General features: G+C 36.9%; 1 long non-coding RNA gene across 2 annotated transcripts; it reads right to left on the minus strand.

The window, feature by feature from the left end:
• Positions 1-1,376: 1,376 nt before the first annotated feature.
• LOC124861866 lies at positions 1,377-21,559 on the minus strand. 2 transcript variants are annotated; one of them, XR_007036778.1, is made up of 5 exons: positions 21,473-21,559; positions 20,896-20,986; positions 19,327-19,448; positions 18,489-18,597; positions 1,377-1,928 (listed from the first exon to the last, which is right to left on the minus strand). It is a non-coding gene; the product is annotated as an uncharacterized LOC124861866 (long non-coding RNA). The 2 variants fall into 2 exon arrangements; XR_007036777.1 differs by lacking the exon at positions 1,377-1,928 and adding an exon at positions 8,295-8,766.
• Between the last annotated feature and the right edge of the window lie 663 nt (positions 21,560-22,222).

Consider the following 22,222-nt stretch of genomic DNA (forward strand, 5'->3'; position numbering starts at 1 on the left):
GCCGTTTTGTCAAACTTAGTTTTAGATCCAACAGTCAAACAAAGTAAGCCATGTTAAATAATGAATTAACCATGATTAAGCACATCTATGGTTCAACTTAATTGGCCACACCATGGCCCATCAGACCTGAAGAATCAAGAAAACACTTAAATAGAACCTGATTGACAGCATAAAGTAGGCTAAATGATCTACAAAAGCAATACATCATGCCCTCATCTAAATTTGGAAACAGAACCAAAGCAAGTGACATTCATCAGTCTGTAAAGAGCTACAAAGCCATTTCTAAAGTGAACCTCAGTGAGAGCCATTATCCAACAAATGGAGAAAACCTAAAGCACTGTTAAACCTTCTGAGGGGTGGTTGGGACTGGCCTACTCAAAGTCTGGAAAAATATTTGACTGGCATGTTGTAGCATGAATTTTAATAGGGGCTTTATGCTGGATTCATGTCCAGTGTGACTATATCAAACAATCCATTAAAAGGAGAATGTTCTGCTTTAAATGTTGATCTGAAAATTATGTTACAGTGATGCAACGCTGAGAACCTGCAAGAGACTGAAGGAGGCTCTGGTCTTGGGTAACCCCTATGTTTACATCTCTAGTGGAATAGTACTAGCATAGCTAGTCAACTGTTATTTTTTCTGGTTGCTAAAAGCAGCCTATTTGTGTAATTTGTTGCTGTGTGACCCCAAACCATTATTTTTGAATAGATAAGATCCAAAAGATCCATTTATGCCAATCAGGGAAGCCATTATTTGATTAAATTCAAATGCGCACTCCTACTGTGCTTCTGTGTGCTGTCATTATGATCTTAAGTCAAACAACTGTTTGCATGGGTGGTTAATTAATTTTACTCTTCTGCTATTGTATTTTCATACATCTACAAACTAATTTTCGCAACCAGGTAACTAGATCATTAAATTTAATTAAAATAATTTGCATAAAAAAGCTTTTTTTTCCTAATAAAAAAAAACAAAATTTGTTTTGAACTTGTCAATTATTGCCAAGGAGTGCATCAGTTGGCATAGTCAGGGTGTCAGACCATTATTTTTGATTTTCACTTCTCAGACAACCCTTCATATCCTTTGAATTGCCAGTACAGTTGCCCTTTACTTTTGTTTATGTTTACAAATAGCAAAAAGAGTCTGAAAGAGAAGTAACCAACTGAAAATGTATTGATTAATGTTGACTTGTTACTATTAAAGAAAGAAGCAGGGAAGAGTGAAGCCACTGCTCTGCTCACTGATTAGGAATGTTTTACCTTAGCTGAAGAAAACAATATACATATTTTCTCTAATCTGCAACAACATTTGCAGTTAAAGTGCCTGTGACAAGCTTTTCCCATACAGAAATTGACAGAAAACATCCACACTATCATTTAAACGTTTTAAAACACCCCATTTATTTCAGTTTTTTATTGAAAATCATCCATTTTATTGTTTCATTGCACTCTTAAATGAAAGCATAGTACAAAAGCAATTTAAGTTAAAAAGGAAATCATAGAATCACTACAGAACAATAGGAATTCTAAACTTTTGACTCAAACCACCTTTGGCTGAAATAACAGCTGAACACACTCGTGGCCTTCTTTCTATAATCAAAATCAAACATTTTTCAGAAAGTTCGTCCCAAATCTGTTGCAGAAGTAGGGTGCTTTGTTTTCACTCTTATGTCCAGTTCATCCCAAACCAGCTCGATGGGTTTAAGTCTGGAGACCATTCCATGTTTTCAAGCTTACCATCTTTTTCTTTTTTCCTGAGGTAGTTCTGGCATAACTTAGATTTATGTTTTGGGTCATTATCTTGCTTTAGGATGAATCCCTGACCAACAGAACACATACGAGAGTGTATTGCATAGCGTTGCACAATGCTGTGGTAGCCATTTTGGTTTAGGGTGCCTCTCTTCTGTACAATTCACCGACCCTGGATCCTGCAAAACAGACCCCAGACCATCACACTTACTCCTCCATGTTTCACAGTTGATGTCACACACTGCGGAACCATACCTTTGCCTACTCGAGGATGTACAAAGATTCTGTGTGATGAACCAAAGATGTCAAATTAATTGATTCATCAGTCCATAATACTTTCATCCAGTCTTCAGTAGTCAAATGGCAATGTTTCATGGCCCAGGCAAGCCTCTTTGTTTTATTCTGACGTGTAAGCAAAGGCTTTCTTGCTGCAACCTGTCCTGTGAAACCTGCAGCTCGAACTCTTTTCTTCACAGATTAAACTGAGAGCTGTGTTTGAAGTTGTTGTCCTGTCAGCCACCTATCACACAAGCTGTCAACTCTCAGAAACTTGAAGCAGCACACTTCTTTCTCCTGACCCTGCTTCGTCTCTCTCTGAAATTGACCGAAATATGTTAAAAGAAATATCAAATTATTCGCTTCTGTCTCTGGCGATTGAAACAGCAGTCAGTTCAGGTGCAGGTGTTCCCCTTTGATGTCATAAGAATCGCAAAGCAGAAGTATGAAAATGCTTTTTACAGACAGACATATATATATATATATATATATATATATATATATATATATATATGTAACTGGATTTATCATGAAAATTCAATGTCACAGGCTCTTTAAAACTTAGATCTGGGAATTTTATTAAATCTAAATCGAGTACTTTCTAGTAACAAGTTAGAAAACCAGTGGGATTTGCTAATTGTTGTGGTGCTAGCTATCCTTATCAATACAGGACAATATATTTCTCAACAGTTACATTTTACACATATAGCAGCCATATTGAGTACTGAACTCTGGGTTGCATGGGAAGCTCCCATTTTCCTGGTTGGTGTTCTCATTTCAGGGGGCATGCTTGTCATTCTATAGAATGGTGCATTTTTGTTTACCTTGCAAAGTCAAAATTTTGATCTCGGAACAAGTTCACAACCAATTGAACCATACGCCTTTAGCTAATTATTGGACTCAGAGACAATCCAACTGCTATTAGCAACACCATGTGCATTCAAATACTAAATGAATGTGCTCGCTAATGTTGAATTCAACTAATATAATAATAGGCTATATTGTTAGCTCATCCCATACTTTCATATTGATCTAAAGCTAAAATCTGTGCATTTCCTTTTGTTCTACTGTTTTTCAATATAAATGAGTGAAGATCATGACTGCAAATGTCGAAGGTTTCAAATGACACTGCAAATTTGTCATACATTGAGTACGAATATGTATTTGGATTTTTTTTCTTCTGCTGTAGCTGTTTTGAAGCAAAACCCAAGCAGAGTCATACTTTAACGCTTCCTAAATATTCTATGAATGAAGTTATGTTAAAGTATTTTAATACAGGATAGGATTTCCTTGCATTTGTATTGTCTAGTGTACTTAGAAAATGTATGAGGATAAACAAAGGAAGGATATTTATTATTTAATTTATGATGCTGAGATGGGAAAATTCTGTTTCTAGTACTTGTAGTTTGTCTTGCTAATAGTGAATGTGCAGTGATGTTAACCACACAGCTTCAAATTTGAATTCCAAGGATTAGGGTTACAATACATGCTCTATTCTGCCACCTAAGGCTTTTTAATTTACTCAGACTGCCTAAGGTTAATATTTACCCATTAACTCACCTGATGAATCCAGTCAGATTTTAATAAAAATATATAGGAAATATATAGGAAAAAAATGGCTTGCAGCAGTAACTCATAAACTAAAAGGCATCTGAACCAATCTTCATTTGGGGGCTACTAATGATGTGTGTGTGAAACGTTCAAGTCTAATTGAACTACTTACTGTCTGAAGGGCTGGAACAGCCAGGCACCGCTGCGCTTCCTTGACGTGGGAGTCATCACTACCATGCTCACGAATAAACAAATCTAGTTGCTCTAACATTAGTCTACAGAGATGTGGAGAGATGTTGCTGAGCAACCGAAAACAGCCCCCTCTTCTATTATGCACCCTCATTTTCCTTTTTTTTATACAATCTGCTTTGAAAATATTTTATTAAAAATAAAGGGAGAAACAGAACAAAAATTCCCCTTTTTAAGTGTTGTTTTTGTAACAATGAAAACACGTACTGTCCTCTTATATACATGCACTATATTTGTACTGGCCTTCTTGTGCTTTTGACCAGCGTGTCTCTTTAGGCCTGGAAGAGATGTCTTTTTCTAGCCCCAGTGGATTAAATCCTGGGTAAGAAACGTGTTGGTGTTTGTTTTTTTGTTTTTTTTAAACCTTTTTCATCCTTTATGCAACCTAAGTGCAATTCTGCATCACAAGCTCACAAGTTCAACCCAAAAACATCTAATTTGAATCCTTTTACACCAACAGCAACTACAATCACATGTGAATGAGTGAACACTATTGAGCTTTAGTTTTGAATCAGCTGTGTTTATCAAGGTGTTGAATTAAAAATAATCTGAACATTTGGGGCATTGCTTAAAAGAAAAAAAAAGGTAGTGCGAAGTGTTTCTTGAAGTCCTTTAGAGCTATGTCGACATGAAGATTGTCAATTTTTTTTCCATTTGTAGCACTATTATTCCTGTGTTCAGTCTGCATCTATGTCTTAGTCTTCTAATTCATGGCTGTTAAACCATTATCTCTCCATTGTTTAAACCATGAAACATAAATAAAGTGTTTATTGTAGACTGGCCAATGTAGTAAGCACAGTTCTCAGTCTAATTTATATTTCCACACTATTTATAACCATTTTTCCAGTGAAAGCGAGTTACAGAGTTAACATGCTAAAGTACATTCTTAATAGTTTGTTTTTCAAATGATGCTATTTTTTTCTAATTTGCTTCATAGTTTTTAGCACCTAGACATTATGTGGGAGTCATTTGAGCCACATCGTTTTACTCCCTAAAATTTGCTAATGCCATACATTCCCTTCTCTTTTCTTATTTGTAATTTCTGAAGTTGTTATCTGGGTTTTCTTAGCGCTCCATATAAATATTGATGTAATCTGGTTCCATATTTTAAGTTGTTAGTCTGGAATTTCTATAGGTAATGCTTGAAAGAGGTAAAGCAGCCTTGCCAATGAATTTTTATGGCTTCAGTTCTAGAGCTTGTCTAGTGACAGGTCTTCCCACCTTCTAATAGCTCTCCTAAATTCCTGGTCCAGCCTAATAAGGTTAGTCTTGGATAGACTGTCAGTTTGTTTTGTTAACAATATTCCTAGTTATGACATCATATTGGAATCCCAATTTAAATTTCACGTAACATTTCCGATGGTGTGTGATAGAACGTTGAGATCTGTTTTTGTCAAATTTAGTTTAAATCCAGAGCAAAAGCCAAATGCTTCCAGATGGTTGACCAGAACAGGCAATGTTTTCTGGATCTTCAAGATAGCAAATATAATCTGCAAATAAATTTATTAAATGGGGTTTATCATTTATGTCCATACCGTTAAGATCCATATTTTGAATTATGTTTCTTGCAAATGGCTCTATACAATTTGCAAACAATATTAGTATTAAAACAACAGCCCTGACATGCAGAATGTTCCAGTTTATACTATCGGTTAGACTGCCATCAATCGTCATCCTGACTAAAAACAATTGATACAAGGTCCTCACATAATGTACAGATTTTTCAAAATCCAAATTTCTCAAGAACTTCATTCAAAAAAAAGTCAGCTAAAACTGTTGAATGCTTTCTCCACAACAAGGCTTACTAACATACAGGTCCTTCTCAAAATATTAGCATATTGTGATAAAGTTCATTATTTTCCATAATGTCATGATGAAAATTTAACATTCATATATTTTATATTCATTGCACACTAACTGAAATATTTCAGGTCTTTTATTGTCTTAATACGGATGATTTTGGCATACAGCTCATGAAAACCCAAAATTCCTATCTCACAAAATTAGCATATTTCATCCGACCAATAAAAGAAAAGTGTTTTTAATACAAAAAACATCAACCTTCAAATAATCATGTACAGTTATGCACTCAATACTTGGTCGGGAATCCTTTGGCAGAAATGACTGCTTCAATGCGGCGTGGCATGGAGGCAATCAGCCTGTGGCACTGCTGAGGTCTTATGGAGGCCCAGGATGCTTCGATAGCGGCCTTTAGCTCATCCAGAGTGTTGGGTCTTGAGTCTCTCAACGTTCTCTTCACAATATCCCACAGATTCTCAGGAGAGTTGGCAGGCCAATTGAGCACAGTGATACCATGGTCAGTAAACCATTTACCAGTGGTTTTGGCACTGTGGGCAGGTGCCAGGTCGTGCTGAAAAATTAAATCTTCATCTCCATAAAGCTTTTCAGCAGATGGAAGCATGAAGTGCTCCAAAATCTCCTGATAGCTAGCTGCATTGATCCTGCCCTTGATAAAACACAGTGGACCAACACCAGCACCTGACACGGCACCCCAGACCATCACTGACTGTGGGTACTTGACACTGGACTTCTGGCATTTTGGCATTTCCTTCTCCCCAGTCTTCCTCCAGACTCTGGCACCTTGATTTCCGAATGACATGCAGAATTTGCTTTCATCCGAAAAAAGTACTTCGGACCACTGAGCAACAGTCCAGTGCTGCTTCTCTGTAGCCCAGGTCTGGGGAATGCGGCACCTGTAGCCCATTTCCTGCACACGCCTGTGCACGGTGGCTCTGGATGTTTCTACTCCAGACTCAGTCCACTGCTTCCGCAGGTCCCCCATGGTCTGGAATCGGCCCTTCTCCACAATCTTCCTCAGGGTCCGGTCACCTCTTCTCGTTGTGCAGCGTTTTCTGCCACACTTTTTCCTTCCCACAGACTTCCCACTGAGGTGCCTTGATACAGCACTATGGGAACAGCCTATTCGTACAGAAATTTCTTTCTGTGTCTTACCCTCTTGCTTGAGGGTGTCAATAGTGGCCTTCTGGACAGCAGTCAGGTCGGCAGTCTTACCCATGATTGGGGTTTTGAGTGATGAACCAGGATGGGAGTTTTAAAGGCCCCAGGAATCTTTTGCAGGTGTTTAGAGTTAACTCGTTGATTCAGATGATTAGGTTCATAGCTCGTTTAGAGACCCTTTTAATGATATGCTAATTTTGTGAGATAGGAATTTTGGGTTTTCATGAGCTGTATGCCAAAATCATCTGTATTAAGACAATAAAAGACCTGAAATATTTCAGTTAGTAAATCTAAAATATATTAATGTTAAATTTTCATCATGACATTATGGAAAATAATGAACTTTATCACAATATGCTAATATTTTGAGAAGGACCTGTAGCTCTAATTTTATCATTTTTGAATTTGATCTATAATGTGGAGTACTCTTCTGATGTTGTCAAGGGTTTGGTGACCCTCAATAAATCCTGTTTGATCTTTGTCAATATTATCCCCAATGAATTGTTCAAACTGTTCTGCAAATATGGAAGGGTAGTTTTTGTAATCGACATTTAGTATTGATATAGGTCTGTAGCAGGAGAGGTCTGGTATGTCCACTTTTTCTATTTTGCATTCCTTTACTTTGTCTTGTTTATAAAGAAATAATCAACTCTGGAATAACTTTTATTGGGAACAGAAAAAATGGGTAAATATTTACATTGTGGTTTAATTCTCTCCAAATTATTAAAGTGCTAACTTAAATTTAGATTTTAATGTTAGATTTTTGATCATGCTTGTTGTATCACTGCTTGTTCTATCATGTTTGATAAACCAATAAAGAAAGACACATCTGTACAGTGTATTAATGTTAAGGCCATCTGTAGTTTTAGAAAAAAGGTGAATAGCTTTTGTGTTTTTTATTAATTACAGAGAGATGTTTCTTATAACAACTGCTTATGATGAACAGGGTTCACTTATTTAGATATTAAATGGAAGAACTGATACAATTTCAACACAATCAGCTATTTTTCTTTAATATTTGTAGAAAGACTGACTGATTTTCCAGTAACTTCAGCCAGATTAGGGAGAACCACTCCAATCACATACTCCAATCTCCATGGCTCAGTAACTTCCTGAGTTGCCTTGTTATTTTCTTTTTTTATATATTTTTCTAATTGGAGTTCTCCCTTTCACCATGATTTTGTAGCCCTGTATCCAGTTCATTATAGCTCAAGAATTCTCAAACTAATTTCTGTAGAGAAACCCCAAAAAATAAGTTCAGTCTATTTTTTAAGGTAAAATTTCTGCAAACAAGAAACATCTGCCATCAGTTACTGCTAACAGGAACTGACGGCCTCTTCAGTCTTAGAATATTTCTAGTTAGTACATAAGGGAGCCCAACTGTAGAGTTGTGGGTTGGAACATGACTGGACTATGACTTATTCAGACACTGGGCCAAGACTGTAAACAGCCTCAAATCTTGTGGAAAAAAATAATGAAAGTCATTGAGACACAGACAATAAGTTTATATTGGGCAGCATAAAAATAATTTGTTTGACAATACTCAGAACATTGAAAGTCCAATTAACTCAGATGTGATGTTAAAAACTGAAGTTTAGATAAAACAAGTTAGAATAATCAGTTGAGTTCAAAATGATCAAATTTATACAAAATATAATTAAATGAATTAGGCAGATTTGTCAGGGGATTGTTTTTATCGTTTCAAAACAATATACAAAAAGAAAGGCCCACTGTCCTCAAGTCCTTGCCAAGACAAATGACAAATCTTGTTTCCTGTCTTTTTTTTTTTTTTTTTTGCCCATGTTCTCTGCCGTGTTGCGACAAAGCTGAAGAGAGATTACAGTTGTATTCGGTGCCGCTTGTCTCTGTACAAATGTCCGTCATTAATTTCAGAGGCAGAAGGCAATTTCAGAGCAGTGGATACCTTCCCATAATGGTGAGTGCACTCTTATGCAGTCAAACCTAAGACAAAAACATCAGATCAAAGACTTATTTTCCACTTTCTTACCATTGTGTAAAGATTAAATGTAAAAACGGATCTCAGACGTGTGTGGCTTTTCTTTCTAGAATATTTTTTCTCATGAAAACAGTAAAGACGAGCTGTCCGAAATGCAGATGAAAGAAATGAATGACTGAGGTAAAGCAGATAATAATCATTTTATAAGCCTGATGTACAGAAAGAACTGTCAGTACGCAAAGGACACTAGATTAATTCATTCTAATTGCATTTTTTAACTAACATAGCTTCCTGTTCCACTTGCCTTCCAACTCAGTAGGTTATATTGCAGTAATGCCACAACGAATGCAAGAAAATACCTTGCCACCGTATGCATCATCGCAAATTAGGCTTCTACAAGTGTGTTGTTTTCGAAGCGCTATGTAGCACTACTTTTTTTGTATTAAAATCAAAGAGAAGATAGACAAGCGTGTTCCCCTCGAACCTTTCAATATTTTTTATGTTCCAACTAGAACTTCTACATATTTAACTGGAATTTTGAGTACTGTTCAATCTCTTTTTAATCACCCAAATATTGCAAACCCACCATAACGTGCCCATCCATCGTAGCTTACCGGCCCAGTAAAGAGAGCATTATTTAAAGTGAGGCAGTCAGAAGGCTCAGTTTAACTTTGAATTATATACAAAAATTCAGAGCTTAAGTGGGTGAATCTGTAAGACTTCTATTGTGTCTGCACTGGCTTCTGTGAAATATTTGCAAGATTGCAAGGGGACACATGAAAGGTAAACATGAAAGACAATGTTCTGGTCAGATGAGACCATAAAACATGTTGGATGACATGTTAAACAGTATGTGTAATGAAAAACTAAGACCGCAAACACAACATCCCTATGGTGGCAGCATCATGCTGAAGGGATGCTTATCCTCAGCTGGGATAAATAAGTTGCCCAGAGTTGTTAGAAGGATGGATGAAGCTAAATACAGTTCAAACCTGAGAGACAGCCTGACTGAAGCAGCAAAAAACAGCTTCACCTTACAGCAGCACAACCATGAACATACAGCCAGAGCTGTATTCATGTGATAGAATGGACCAGTCAATGTCCACACAAAAAGTCTGTGGAAAGACTTGAGAACTGATATGCACAGACAATCTCTATTTAATTTGACTGAGCTTGTGCTATTACGCAAAAACCAATAGTTTAATATTTTATTTTCTAAATTTCCAAAGCCAACATATCTCAAATGATTTTAGCTGTAATTGCAATTAAGATGGTTCACCAAAATACTGATTCCAGGTAAATAAATACAAATGCATGTCACACTTTTCAGAGTTTTATGTGTAAATAAAAAAATAAATCATTGCTATGTTTTCTTCTATTTGACACAATTGTGACTCTTTGTTTGTCTATCAGAAAAAAAACCAAACAAAATACACCAAAGGATGTGGTTGTAACATGACAACATATAAAAAATGGACTTTGAAGGTTATTCACACCTTAGCAGGACACTAAAGGTGTACAGAGATATTTTTCCCCAGAGAGATTTTGTTTTACAATTTTTTACTTTTTTTTCAAACAAATATTGTGCTGGATAAGAAATTGAGAGCCAAGCCATGAAACCAAGCTATCAATGATTATGACAATGATAACTTTGGTTATCTTGTTATTTTTTACTGTTTTATTGCATTTGTTCTTTTAAAAAAGTGTTTTTTCCAAGAGGTCAAAAAGCTTTTTGCAAACGATGCACCATGGAATAAAATTCAAGGTTGCCTAAAAAAAAGAGAAAGTTTAAAGGTTTATTTTATTACATTTTGTTTTGTTTGTTTGTTTTTTAAATACAGTGAATGGAATGTCCCTGTGATGGACTGGTTACCTCTGTCCATGGTGTATCTTGCCATCTACCCAATGACCCCTGAAGATAGGCACCAGCCCACCTTATGACCCTACATGTATAAGTGGGTGTATAATGCTAATTGATGTATTCAATAGAAAAATGAGGTTATCAATGTTGCCTTACCGCTGGTAGGCTGCCAGTTCAAACCTCAGCTGGAGCCTTTCTGTTTAGGGTTGGTATGATCTCCTTATTAATTGACTGTCTAGAACAGGGAAACTCTGACAAGCCATTACCTCTAAAACTAATGTTTTAAAGTGGGATCAAGATTCTTGGAAATGTATCTACCTGCATTTCAGAGACTGATTGCTTATTACCTCTCAGACCCCCACTTAAAAAAATGAACCAAGTCGTCTACCGCAGATAAAATATTGTTTGCTCATAACTTCTCATCATAATTAAATAAAACCTGAACAGGGTTATCAACTACTGATAAGATGTGGAATGCTTGTAACCCAGAAACAGAAGTCCAATAAAAAAGAATTATCCGAGTTATCTACAACAGGTAAATTGTTGGCATAGTAACTCAACATCATTTCACAATAAGAAAAAGGAAAAAATAAAATTAGAACTGAGTTATGTAGAGCAGGCAGGGTATTTACAGTTTAGAACCTCCCAAAATCAACTCAATAAAAAACAAATTAACCGAGTTAACTACTACTGCATGAAACATTTGGATTAATAACTTATCAAACCTGTCAGTATCAGCAGTAAAAAGCAAAATAACAGTAATCTACTGCAGGTTAAATGTTGACTGCTTATGACAACTTACCCATCCTTAAAAAAAAAAAAAAACTTAATCAGACTGCTGACCTTAGGTGACATTGAGGCTTGGCTTTTCCAATAATTTAAAACAGGGATGCAGCTTTCCGTTTTATCCCCTGGCAGATTTATTTCTATGTAAAATGAGCTAATAAAAATTAATTGTTGGGGGGGGGATGATGTTGTTGTTTATTTATTTAGTTTTCCTATTGTCAATATTGAGCCTTAGAAAAGGTGCCAGTCATGGCTGCACAGTGTTATTTAATTTACTTTTACTTTACATTACTTTTTTTTTTTTTTTTAAGCTGTCGCTGCAGAGCTTCCTTCTGTTGTACAGACTGCTGTTCACTTATTGGAGCAGACATACGAAGAGCTTATAACCTCTCAACAGAACCCCACTTCTACAAAAATTCATTACTGAGCTATATGCCTCAGGTAAGCTATTGACTGCTTATAACCTCACCAGGAAGAAAAACCCCTGCACCATCTTTGAAGCGTATACTTGATTACAGTCACAAAGAAAATAATTATTCAGAAATAAGCAGCCACTTTTTTATTTTTCTCAAACACCAACAAGAGCCACAATGCTCCTTTTCTTTTCATCTATTCTCATCAATGATAATCCATTACACCATTGCAACTTTTACCACAAAAACTGTCAAAAGTGTTTCATATTACAGATCCCCGTCTCCGTTTGCTCTGTATTTTTAATGGCCTTAACCACAGAAACAACAAGAGACACAGTCTTACTTGGAAGTACTGTAGCAGCATTGCTTTCTTTTCTTTGATGCACTGCAGATCCACAGGCCTGACAAATCCTTATTAGAGGCATCTTCTATATGTCGTCAAAATGTATGTGTGCGTGTGTTAACTACTTGAGTTTACCCTAGTGACCACAGAAGCCAATTTGACCAATTAAATCAGCATGTATCGGCTGTGTGCGTGTGTGTTTTGGGGAACATGTGTGGACACGCCCACTGTGTGGGTGTGTAAATATTAAGAATCCTCTTGACACCCAATTAGAGATCAAGCTGACATGACCTCGAGCTTCAAGAGACACCAAAAAGCTTATTTGAAAAATAATAACTTGGAACTGCTTGACAAAACTAATGAGCACCTGTAAACAAAACTCTCTTACTGTTGATTGGTTTTTGAAAGTTGTGTGTGGGGGGGTGTACACTTTACGCAAATCGTATGACAAATGTGAAGGCTGTGAAAGTACCGTCCCAAAGTATTCATACCAGGTGAACTTTGCCATTTTGTCATGTGATAACCACAAACTTTAAAGTATTTTATCAGGACTTTTTGTAATAGACCAATACAAAGTAGAGCATCATTGTGAATTGGAAATGATGTAAACTTTTCTTATGTTTTGCACATAAAAACACTTAAACTTAGAAGTGTAACATACATTTCTCTTTACGTACCATTACTATAACACCAAATAGAAATCCATTGAAATCAGCAATAATCAGAAGCAGCCAAGAAGCCCATGGCAACTTTGGAGGAGCTGCAGAGATTCACAGCTCTGGTGGGAGAGTCTGACAAGACAGCTGCTAGTCATGAACTCCCCAGGTCTGGCCTTTATGGAAGAGTGGCAAGAAGAAAGCCATTGTTAAAATCAAAACAAAGATGTCCAGTTTGAAGTTTGCCATAAGGGGCCCAGCAAATTTGGACGAAGGCAATCTGGTCAAATTAAAACTTTTTTGGCCTACTTGCAAAACGCTGAGTGATGGAAATATATGATTAAACACATAACTCCCCATAGTAAAACATGGTGGTGGTGTCATCCTATGGGGACAGGGATGCTAGTTAGAATTGATGGAAGGATGTATGGCAGTAAATAAGGCAACTGTTGAACATTACAAAAAACTTGAGAATGAAGAAGTTGTGTTGGTTTATCAAATAAATAAAGCACATTAAAGTTAGAGCAAAATGTGAAAAAGTTCAAGGTGCATGCATACGTTTACCAAATAATTTTTATCAAAGTCAAAATCTGGGGTTTTACACACAAGAAACAATGAGCTCCTCTCCTGCCAGCTCCCAACCATTCATCTCAGCACTTGTGACATTCATGCACATGAACAAAACTAGTGATCAAAGTGGGCCCATGGCCGCACAGTCTTCACATCACAGAAGAGGTAGCAGAATCGGAGGAATCAGAAAGCCTGTGTGGTCGGGGGTGGAAGATGAAACAGAATATGAAACGGTCAAATAGAGATCAACTCTGCCGATCCATCCTTTTTGATCTCCGTAGCCGCATATACAAGACTCCACACATGGTAAGTGGGTACCATCTATCTCTCTATCTCTCTATCTATCTATCTACCTACCTATCTATCCATCTTGCCTGTCATGCACAGTTACCATGAATAAAAAAACACAAACACAGAGGGATGTTCACATAATGCAGATTATTTCAGCCCAACATCTGTTTTCTACCATGCATGAAAGCTGAATTAGTCACTTGATATCAAATTATCTTGGTTTTGTTACTGTTTATAAAATGCTTATTTCCCTGCTTGTGCGCAGGGGAAATAATAGATTCACATTAAAAATTGGCATCTTTAGAACTTCAGACACTGTTGTTTGCATGTCTGCATCCGTAAACCTTCACATAGGCTACATAAGCATTTGCAATTGTAGAGGCAACAAAATTGTTCAATTTGCTATTGAACTCTCCTATCTTGCTCTGATAAACCTGAAGGGCACAATATTTTATGTATCTATTATCTTTGTTACTCTTAGAGAAAGATTATGAATTATATCACTAATTACATTAATGACCATATGGTCTTATTGTATGGAGCTGAAGCTAAGGAGACATTGTTGCACTGTAATTAAAATTTTGTTAATTGTATTGTGGAGTATGTAGGCTGTGCTTCCTGATCTCCAAGCATTGATATAAACAAACAGAAAAGTACAGTAGAATGTGAAATGCATATATTTCCATCAGAGCTGTGGTCTGTGGCCTATTTCCTAAAAATGTTGATTCAGTGGCATCATTAATAAAAGCAGAAACTTGGAAGCTTTTGCTAACTACTTTTACGGCCCAAAACTGGTGAGAACCATTGCAGAGAAAACGTTATGTGTAAATATGACCATAATCAATCCATTGTATACAGCATGGTAACTTCAATGGGGGGAATATTAAGTGATTTACTCAAATGAGCCACAGTTTGTGGATTGCTTTCACAGTCTATTTAATGGGACAATGTATGGTCATTTCCTTAGTGCACTCAATTATTTGATATTGCAGTTCATATATGACTCAAGATGATGACAAACTCAACTCCCTATCTTTGCCGCTAGATTCTATTACTGAATAGTTACTTTGAAAACAATGTATTGGCTTGAGCTGTTTCATCAAATTGGTGTAGTATTTGAGCACAAGTACTAGTACCCATTAGGGTCTCATCATTTCCCTCGGGTGATTTTGTTTTTTATATTAATATTTGATCTAAAGTACTTGTTAATAGGCTGAGTGTTTTTATTCACCATGCTTGAAAATGTTCTCATTTGCATGTCATGCTGTGTATTCTTTATGTTGGAAATTTAGGAACTTGCTGAAATCTCTAAAATATAATGATATGCCATTTTTAGACTTCCCTTGTATGATGAGATTATGTAAAAAATAACGTTGTGTGAATAACGTATTTGCGTTTAACCAAGGGTAAAATGGCCAAAACCGTTTATCTAACACTTTGGGGTCAGTAATCAAGTAATGTCATATTTCTTGTCTCACAGTAGAGGTGGGCCAAGCAGAGACCCCTCCATTATGTGCATGTCAAATATGATGAGTTTTTAACACTTTATAATGGTATAATGGTTTAAGCTCCCTCCCCTTTAGCAGTTCAGGGAAAGTTTAAACTGTTTAAACTCAGTTAATGTTGCAAAGAAGCTGCATCATTTTATGATGTAATATATTTGAGGTTTTTTGTTTGTTTTAATACTATTATTGATCGCTTGAAATTGTAACCGGTGACTTTTTTTGTACTTTTAACTACCATTTGCACATGTGCAAAACATACTGATAGACATTTTGTAGCTCCAAGACATAAATTATTTCGTAAGGCTATGATACATGAAAATTAAAAAATAAAAACGTCAATATTAGGGGAGAGCTGAACTGAGAAGCCCTCAAGAAACTTGTCGTTTTACTTGCAAAAAAAAGTCAAACACTGCACATACTGTCAAGCAACATGCATTTCATAATAGTTTGCGGCCAATTTGCAATTGCAATTTGCAGCCAAATATTTCCAATAATAAGTATTATAGATTACTATTCATCAAAATTAAACTTGTCACTGTTTACATTTGCATGTAAATGAGCAAAAACTCAAAAACTGCTCACTTTAAATCAACAAGCTGCATCCTTGGGCCACAGATTGAACCAAAATTTATGTCCAATCTCTTTTTCTGGTTTTTAGGGCCAAAATAATCAGCAAGAACAAAGTATCATATTAGAAGCAGCAGAGAGGGGGCAAATAATATTGTATGCTAATAGAAGATAGCTCAGGGGGACCAGAGGCTTAAATATGGAAGAAACAGAACTAATTTTATATCTAAATGTGAATTAATCAAACTCAAGCTCATTATATAATCTCAGAGGCACTGCTCCATAAATGCACATACATCAGCACAAAAGGCACAATGAATTTGTGGATCCGAATAAATTGCGCATGCTGAACAGAAGAACTAAAGGTCGACTTGTTACTGCCACTTAAGATAATGTGTTTGTTTGTGTTTCTGCAACAGACTCCTGAGGTTAATAAATCCCTGCATTCATCTGGCAATAATTGCAACAACAGGCGGCAATATTGTGTATCAGGGTGCAATGGCATGCATTATTATTGTGTGCATCTTCATCTTTATAAACTGCAGAGAGCTCAGACGTCATGCTAACGTGGTTCAGTTTGCAGGGTGCCAAAGGAAAAAGCAAATCCCCGGGCATATTGTGGATATGATTAATAAAGTAACAGAGTAAGGGAACTTTTTACTCAGGAATGCTCTTTTGTTTTCCTGGCATCTGTCCCTCTGTCATTTGTACAGTAATTTTTAAGCAAAAAACAAGGTATCTGAAAAAAGCCATCCATGGAAAATATGGTTTCCATGTAGCTCTTTAGGTTTGAGAGTAAATGGTGCCCTAGAGGAAAATACTAAATATGCCCAAGAGGTACAGCCATATTTGTAAATATGCAATGCCTGTCGACTGAAAAATCTCAACCAAGCTGGTTATCCTGCAGCCTCATAGTAGCTGATTCCATTTGAATCAGGCACTTGGAGGGTTCTAAGACTCCCTTATTTGAAATCTAATGTGATGGTAATTTTGACCTAAGAAAAAAAAACATGTTTGTGTCCAATCATGAGCAGAAGAGACAATCATGCTTAAAGACTAGGTGGGTAAATCTGCATGGCCTTATGCTTGGGTTAGACATTTGCCTTTCCTTTAGACAGGGGTTGGACAATGAAACTGAAACACCTGGTTTTAGACCACAATAATTTATTAGTATGGTGTAGGGCCTCCTTTTGCAGCCCATACACTGTCAAATTGTCTTGGGAATGACATATACAAGTCCTGCACAGTGGTCAGAGGGATTTTAAGTCATTCTTCTTGCAGGATAGTGGCCAGGTCACTACGTGATACTGGTGGAGGAAAATGTTTCCTGACTCGCTCCTCCAAAACACCCCAAAGTGGCTCAATAATATTTAGATCTGGTGACTGTGCAGGCCATGGGAGATGTTCAACTTTGCTTTCATGTTCATCAAACCAATCTTTCACCAGTCTTGCTGTGTGTATTGGTGCATTGTCATCCTGATACCACATTCAGGATACAATGTTTGAACCATTGGATGCACATGGTCCTCAAGAATGGTTCGGTAGTCCTTGGCAGTGACGCGCCCATCTAGCTGCCATGATATGGCAGCCCAAACCACCACTGATCCACCCCCATGCTTCACTCTGGGCCTGCAACAGTCTGGGTGGTACGCTTCTTTGGGGCTTCTACACACCGTAACTCTCCGGGATGTGGGGAAAACAGTAAAGGTGGACTCATCAGAGAACAATACATGTTTCACATTGTCCACAGCCCAAGATTTGCGCTCCTTGCACCATTGAAACCGACGTTTGGCATTGGCATGAGTGACCAAAGGTTTGACTATAGCAGCCCGGCCGTGTATATTGACCCTGTGGAGCACCTGACGGACAGTGCTGGTGGAAACAGGAGAGTTGAGGTGTACATTTAATTCTAGCGTAATTTGGGCAGCCGTGGTTTTATGTTTTTTGGATACAATCCGGGTTAGCACCCGAACATCACAGCTTCCTCTTGCGTCCACAGTTAATCCTATTGGATGTGGTTCGTCGTTCTTGGTGGTATGCTGACATTACCCTGGATACCGTGGCTCTTGATACATCACAAAGACTTGCTGTCTTGGTCACAGATGCGCCAGCAAAATGTGCACCAACAATTTGTCCTCTTTTGAACTCTGGTATGTCACCCATAATGTTGTGTGCATTTCAATATTTTGAGCAAAACTGTGCTCTTACCCTGCTAATTGAACCTTCACATTCTGCCCTTACTGGTGCAATGTGCAATCAATGAAGACTGGCTACCAGGCTGGTCCAATTTAGCCATGAAACCTCCCACACTAAATTGACAGGTGTTTCAGTTTCATTGTCCAACCCCTGTAGTTTTGTCTCTGTAAACTTTGGTAATGACTGGAAGGTTTGCATTTGAATAAGACGCTAACAGTGCTTCCCAATAGCAAGACTTTGTTGCACTTAACTTTTCAACCATTTGCAAATATTTATATATGTTTTTTTCTTGACCATTTGTTCTTATGCCTAGCTGCAAGTTCATGTCAGCAAAATATATCAGTTAAAAATTCAAACCATACCAATATCTGTATTATGTTTCTCACAACACAAAAGTATCATCCAATAAACTGCAGAAAGCATCCATAGGGGACTGTTTACCTAGAGTGTATCCCTTCCATACCATACTTTGTCATCCCACCGTTTGTGGGACATTTTGTGTCCATCAATAAAATGTGCTAGTGAAAGAGAACACTTACCTTTAAGGGACCGTCAAGTGACTGGAAAGAGTAGAGAATTAATTACCAATCTGTCATGGTAATTGTGACGATACTTATCCAGGTGTAGGTACAGAATGTGGCATGGAACCTGACAATAAAAAACAGCAGAAAAGAAACTTTCCCATATATTACTTAGCAGAATAGTTTTTTTGCAAAAACAAAGTCTGCATTGTGAATGTCTGGTTCACTAAAACATGTTTCAAGGTGATTTGTTCTTTCATAAATCTTATGCTGGACGAGCAACTTTCCAATTAATTTAATTTATTGATTTAATTTCATTTATTGGTTAATAAAGGTGCTTTAAACCATCTACAGCAATAAAACCATAAAAAACACTCAAAAGCCACAGAAATCAAATAAATGTTAAAAAGGAATGTGCTAAAAAACAAATGTCTTTCTGAACACATGCATCGTTATTAGCCTTAATTTGAACATGAATTCTAAAGCATTTCCATTCTGATGAAGATGGTGTAGAATGCATTGAAGATCAGACAGAGGAAGCAAACTATAATGTTTGAGCCAGAAAATGACTGATGAATCACAAACCCTGATGGATGCTAATAATGATCCCAATGCTGAAGCAAGATGAGATTCAAATCGTTTTCATGTGATTCATTTGCTCAGATGTTTGGCACTCAGGAATGTCAGATCCTGCTGGTATCTCAACTTGTGATACAACATACCAGTAGAACATCCAATGTTCATAGACTAGGCATTCAAAGTGCCCAACCAAAGTGGAGCACGGAATTTTGAGACTTGTGCATCACAGTTCACTCTCTACAATGCACCTTGCTGTGTATGCTGCATTAAAGCCTACCTCAGGTCACTTTTCATGTGGAGGCAAGGTGGAACAAATTGATTCCACTGGACCCATCAGAATTGTCTGCCAGGTGATTTCTGTTGGCAATTGTGTAGGATGATGTAGCAGTTTTGAAGAGCCTGCAGGATACAAAGTTGTTCATGATATGTTCACCTTCTTACAGAGTTATTTTGTTCTTGCTGTAATTAATTTTTAAATAAGTTCTAATATCAACAACAATAACAAAAAAATCAATATAATTACAAAAGGCATTTTGTTTAATGATTCAAGTTATGAAAGGAAAAGGATCCGTGGACAAGTATGGCTTCACCTTTGCTAAATTATGATTTAAATGTGATTAACCACATTCTTAAAAAAGTGTTCAATATCAATCAACACACCCAAGCTAATTACAACCACATCTTCAGAATGAAAAATAAAATCACTGAAATAGAACCCATCTGACAACAAAAAGTAGGCTAAAGGATCTCAAAAAGGATCCTAAAGGATCTCCTAAACTAAAGAAATTCAAGAAAAGAAGAGAAACAAAGTCACTGACATCTGTCTGCAAATGGTTAATAAAGTCATTTATGAGGCTCTTGGATTCCAGTGAACCACAGTAAGAGCCATTATCCACAAATGGAAACACGGAAACTCTACAGAACATTCCTAGGAGTGGTCGGCCAATTAAAATGAATCTAAGAATGCATTGACAACTCATCCAGGAGTCACATAAAGGACTGCAAGCCTTATTTGCCTTAGTTGAGGTCAGTGTTCATAATTCAACAATTAAACAGGAGACTAGGGCAAAAATGGCATCAGTAAGACAGATCCAAGGCCAAAAACCACTACTAACCACACAGAAAGGAAAAGCTTGTCTCACATTTGCCAAAAAGTAAAATAAAATACAATTTTGCCGACGACTTTTGGGAAAGGCATCTGTTGACTGAAAATTCCAAAAAGATCAACATTTTTAGCTGCATTTCCCCTAATATCTGGCATAAATCTAGCACAGACATACAATTGACATAATGGACAGTTAACCATGGTGGTAGTGGATTAGTCTGTGACTGGTTTGCTGCTTCAGGACCTGAAGGACTTGCCATAATGGATTAAACTGTGAATTTTGCTCTCTTGCAACCAGATAATGATTTGCAACACACTAGCAAGTGTACATTTGAGTGGCTCAAAAATGTCCAATGTCTGGTCCTAATTCAATTTGAAATACCTTACACTGGCTGTTCATGCTCAAAAGCCCTCCAAAGTGGCTGAATTTAAAAATAAAAAAAGGGTCAAAACATATCTGCAGCAGTGTACAAGACTAATTGCCAGTTTTCTCATTTATTTAATTTCCCTTTAGGAATAATAAACACATTTTCAACAGAAGTATGCCTAATGGAAGCTGTTGCAGCCAAGGGTGGCACTATTAGGGTTTGGGTGCAACCATTTCCCCACATAGAGCCACACTGGCTTGGATAATTTCCATGTCTTAATATCTGGAATCACTTGTTTGTGTCAAGAATTGTTTGTGGAGGACCAAAATTTAGTTTGAAGGCAGGCTGAAAACAGAAGAAAATGCAAACTTACAAAAAACGAGAGTCTACCGTAGGGTAGAAGGGAAGAATCAGCAGCAAACGGAAACTTGAAGTAATGTTCTGACAAACAGCTAGAGGAGTGACTGCAGAATAGAAACCATGTGGGTGATTAACATCTGCAGTGCAGCTGGGAGAAGCAGGAATCTAAGGGCAGCTGAGAAAGCATTGCTCAAACAAACTTAATATACAAATAATATTCTAGTCTACACTCTGTACCAGTTAATGGTGCACCAATTCATTGATTGCCAACCACTAATAAACACCAAGAAGAAAAAGTAAAATGAATGTGCAGGGATTTAGAAACTAGTCCTATTAGAAAAGAGTAAATAGAACACAACCCAACAGGAGAATCTCTGAAAATAGAGAACTAAAAAGTGACCAAAAGAAACAACCCAGAAACTGCAGTAAGGAAAATAAAACAGAGAAGCAAAAGGTAGCAACTCAAATCAGAATCTAAATAAATGAAATTCTAAAATAACAGAACACATGTGTGGAGGGATCTCAAAATTAAAGGATAAACAAACTATGGAATACCAGAAGTGACAAAACCAAATCCTCAAAATACAAACCCAAAGCCCAAAATCAAACTTGTGATGGTCAAATGAAGTTTTCTGCAGCTTTGAAGCTCTGAGCAGTCCTATTTAGTGACATCTGGTGGCCCAGAAGATGAAGAGCTGCTGAACCTACTAATTAAAAATTAACTGCTTCATTATGAATCCCCAAATACTTTTTCACAGTGGTATAGATAGTTAGTACTACAAAGTCAAAAGTCTTTTTTTTTTTTGGAAACCTATGCAGTTTTCTACATATAAAATAAACACTACAGAAGGATAACTGTGAATCAGAACATCAGAAAAAAACACACCTAGTCATACTTTGAGATTTATGATGAAATAATCTATATCATTTTATCATAAATGAGTGTGATGAATGGTTGTACTGTATGAATGTATGATGAGTATTCACTCATCTGTCTTTATCCACTTTTGTACCTGAATGTCTTCCAGTTCTTAATCCACAGGGTTTACTGTGATGTCAGCTCACCCTTTGGAACTATACAAACTAATTAGATGTTTTTGACCATTATTTCATAAGCACATTGTTTTCTGTGATGTCTTGGTATGCTCCCGCATTAAGAGTTCCTTTCATTGGAGCTAGGGGGCAAGACAAACTCCTTAAAATCCATAATCCCCTTGCACTAAATCTGTACACAACTCAGTCAGGCAAGTGTTGTTCCTAATTAAACTGCCAAATCCAGACTCAAGTTATGGTTCGTCACTTCAGAGAACACATCTTCTTTCAGCTTGCTTTACATGAAT

This window comes from Girardinichthys multiradiatus, chromosome 24 (genome assembly GCF_021462225.1).
Source record: "Girardinichthys multiradiatus isolate DD_20200921_A chromosome 24, DD_fGirMul_XY1, whole genome shotgun sequence".
NCBI classification, from domain to species: Eukaryota; Metazoa; Chordata; class Actinopteri; order Cyprinodontiformes; family Goodeidae; genus Girardinichthys; species Girardinichthys multiradiatus.